This window comes from Microtus ochrogaster, chromosome 2 (assembly GCF_000317375.1).
Source record: "Microtus ochrogaster isolate Prairie Vole_2 chromosome 2, MicOch1.0, whole genome shotgun sequence".
Lineage (NCBI taxonomy): Eukaryota > Metazoa > Chordata > Mammalia > Rodentia > Cricetidae > Microtus > Microtus ochrogaster.
Window position 1 is genome coordinate 70,382,462 of NC_022010.1, and position 3,815 is coordinate 70,386,276.

Below are 3,815 nucleotides of genomic sequence, written 5' to 3' on the forward strand. Positions count from 1 at the left end.
TGTGTGTGTGTACCTGTGTATGTAGTATGTATGCTGCATGTGCTTGTGTATGTGTGTGTGTACCTGTGTATGTAGTATGATGCTGCATGTGCTTGTGTATGTGTGTGTGTACCTGTGTGTGTAGTATGATGCTGCATGTGCATGTGTGTACCTGTGTGTGTAGTATGATGCTGCATGTGCTTGTGTCAGAGGACAATCTAGAAAAGCTGACCTCTTCTACCACCATGTGGGCCCTGGCTATCAGTCCAGACACCAGGCTTGGTAGCAGCCACCCTAACTGCTGGGCCACCCGCCAGTCCCCTTATTTTTAGACAGGGTGTCTCTGGTATCCCAGCTGGCCTCCTGCCTCAGCCTCCTGAGCGCTGGGAAGCACAGGTTTGCCACACCTCCTATCTGCACTTAGTCTTCCTATGACGCAGTCAGCAATCAGTGGATCAGGGCCCGTTTTTCCATGGATGCTAAAGTGAAGCTCTGCTCTAGTGCCGGCACTAAAAACCACATGTGGGTTGGTGACAGGCCTGCCAGCAACCCGACAGAGAGGGCTCACCTCAGGATTGAGCTGACTCAGCCCCTGCAAGGACTCCATGTCTCATGGTTCCTACTTGCAAAATGTTGGGAGGAAAGAAGGCCAGGACCAGGTCAGTGTGAAGAGCAGCTCACAGCTTTCTCAGCTCGGCCCTTCTGTGTTCAAATCCTGGCTATGGGACCCAGGATAAGACTGACCTCAGCACGAACCCATACTCAGCCACAAGACAGAGCCAAGAGTCCCTGCCTCGGGGAGATGGTGCAAAAGTGGAATGGGAGTGGCCACGTAAAAACAGCACAGGCAACAGTGGGTACGCAGGCCACACTGCTGGACATTAACCACTGGCGCCCGAGGTCCTTCACGGTCCCCAGTGCCAGGTGAGTGGGACACAGTTGGCACTGTGAAGACCATGCCACATAAACCACCATCAGCTTGCTTTTTGATTTCAAAAACAAATAAAAGGAAAGAAAAAAATTGTTGTGAATATATACTACATTATATATACAAACAGAGTTCGTTCTTAAACGTGAGTCTGGGTGATTAATACAGACTCACACCTGGTCAAGTGCAGAGAACGAATGATCGCCCTCCTCCCTAAAGCTCAGGGGTGCAAAGACTGTGAGAGCCAGGGACATGGCACCCTTTGGACATGAACTCACAAGCTCGCTGCACAAGACAGGCAGAGGTCGGGTCTCTCAGCTGTTCATCAAGAGAAGGCAGGACTCACAGGCCCCACCCCTGCCCAAGGGACAACTTAATGTAGCAGAGGGCCACGGGTCACCTTCCGCAGTGGTGTGCCTGTTCCTAAGCTGCCTGTGCTCTTCAGGAACCCAGCAAGGACGTGACAGTAGGGCCTTTTGGGGAAGAGGACTGGCGTTAGTGGGAGAGGGAGCCACCTGAGAGGGTCAGAGGCTACAATGACAAAATTCATCCTATAAATTTATGAGGACACATAGAGAAACTCTGTTTGGAAAAACCAAAAAAGAAAAACTGTGAAGCTGCTAAAGAACAAAAAGTTAATGAAAGTTTTAAATGCACATAAAATATTTGTAGGAAATGATGCCTTGCATCTTAGAAAAACAAGCATGAGGAGTTAGAAGTCAAACCAAGGATTTAGGCAAAGTACACAGGAGGGTTTTGTGGCTGAGGGTATTGATTGGGCTTCTATTAAAAGCAGAGCAAACACACAGAGCTTGGCTTTGCTCAGCTCTGAGCCATCACCCAGGCGGAAGCACCATCAGCAGCTGCATTATGTGGTGGACTGGACAGACGAGTCGGTGTGTGCCAGGACACAGCCCTGCTGGGAAGTCCCTAGATAAAGCCCACTGTGAGCACTAGAACACACTCGCACATGTTCTTCTAAGTAAGAGCCACAGGATAAGGATGCCGGCCATTTGCACTGCTTCCCCCCATGAAAGTTCCACCATCAAAACCCAGGAAACTCTCCTGATTCCCTTCCCGTATGCAGAGGACACTGGCTAGCTAGTCCTAAAGAAATGCAACTGTATATCTCACTGTACTCATTGCAAAAGTAAGGCCAGGCCTGGCTGGTAGCTTTGGGAGCAGAGGCAGGTAGATCTCTGAGTGTGAGGCCAGCTTGGTCTCCACAGTGAGTTCCAGGACAGCCAGGGTGGTGACACAGAGAAACCCTGTCTCATTAGAACAAAAATAGGGGCTAGAGAGTTGGCTCAGGGGTTAAGAGCACTGACCGCTCTTCCAGAGGACCTGGGTTCAATTCCAGCCACCCACATGGTAGCTCACAACCGTCTGTAACTCCAGTTCTAGGTGACATAACACTCTCACACAGACATCCATGCCGGCAAAATACCAATGCACATTAAAATAAATCACTAAAAAAGGTCTCAAAGAATAATTTTGACATAACTTCACCCTGGAAAAGCAAAATAACTAGGGTGAAAAGCTAGGGAACTTTCTATCATATGAGAATGACCCAGATTACCTCTGTCGTTAGACTCTAAAAATCAGTGTGCAGTTTAGAATGCAGAACCCTAAACTTTTAATTCAAAGGCAACTAAGAGCAACCATCAACATCATAACCTCCAAGTCCATGCTATCTCCACTCTTCCTCCCTCGTTCTCCCTGGTCTGCCTCAGCACTTCTGCGGCCAAGATCACAGATCTGTCTTTACACCTGGCTCTGGCTTTCACTTCCTTACAGCCATCACGGCACTCCCCTCCCTCTTCTCCTAGAAAGGAGTCTGGCGAGTACTTGCCCTTTTAATCTCCTTTTCTTAGTGCAGCAAAGCACACGTGAAGCACATGTGTGCGCGCGAGGCTCTGGGGCAGGAAGAGGTGACATGCCAGCCTCCAGGGGTCAGAAAGTCAGAACAGTGACATTGTCAGTCACGGGCCAAGAGTTCCATTTGTTCGTGTTAACTGAGCAGTGCAAACAGGGAAAAGTTTTCACCTACACGAAAGCATCCTCACAGCTGGGTCTAGCCCAGCCCCTCGCAATGTCTCCCAACATGGACACTGTTGACTCTGCTCCTCTTCCTGTGTATGAGAATTATGTGCTGGGGTATTTGGTTCTATTCCTAAGGGCTTAGGGGTCCAGCTCTTTCTCAGAGTAAAACAGAAATAGCAAAAATGATCTACTACCAGCTCACTCACTGTGCCTGTAACACACACTCAGGGATTACATAAGCCTTGGCCAGCATCTACCCTGGGAAGCTGGTCACCACTTCTGGGCGTGGTACACACTGACTTGGCTTTCAGTAATTCATGCTCTTGGTTCAATGTCAAGAAATCACAGGTTGGGGAAAAATACCGATATTAAACAAGACTATCGACTGTTCAAACAAACTTTCATTCATCGACCAAAAGAACAAAAAAAACTCCAACTTTTAACACGTTTCTAGTGTGAGTAACACAGACTGAAGGACCTTTGGGGAGCCAAGTAATACGTTTAATTTGTTAGAGAATATAAAAACTCAAATGTGCGAGTATTAGCACACATAGACACTCATGGGTACACATACACACACACACACACCTGTTATCAGAACATGAAGGCAAAAGAACTTGCAGAAAATCTGGTAATGCCCCTGTGTCACCACAACTACTGAGTCCCTATGATCCCTCCTCTGTATCACCACAACTACTGAGCTATGGTGACAATGGGTGACAATGAGACAGATTCTTCCTCCACAGATGTAACTATAATGGTGGGCTATCCCCTGGGGAAATCAGGACAGAGAAGTGAAAGCCGCAAGTGGTCCACATGCAAACCTCTAGTTAAGTCTGTGCAATCCAGTACAGATGCAAAGGAA

The 3,815-nt window shown here is 48.1% G+C and overlaps 1 protein-coding gene across 6 annotated transcripts in view; it reads right to left on the reverse strand.

Annotated features, from left to right (window-relative positions):
- Dop1b (DOP1 leucine zipper like protein B) overlaps positions 1 to 3,815 on the reverse strand; it is a 110,492-nt gene that overhangs the window by 80,646 nt on the left and 26,031 nt on the right. The gene's annotated exons all lie outside the window — the stretch shown is intronic.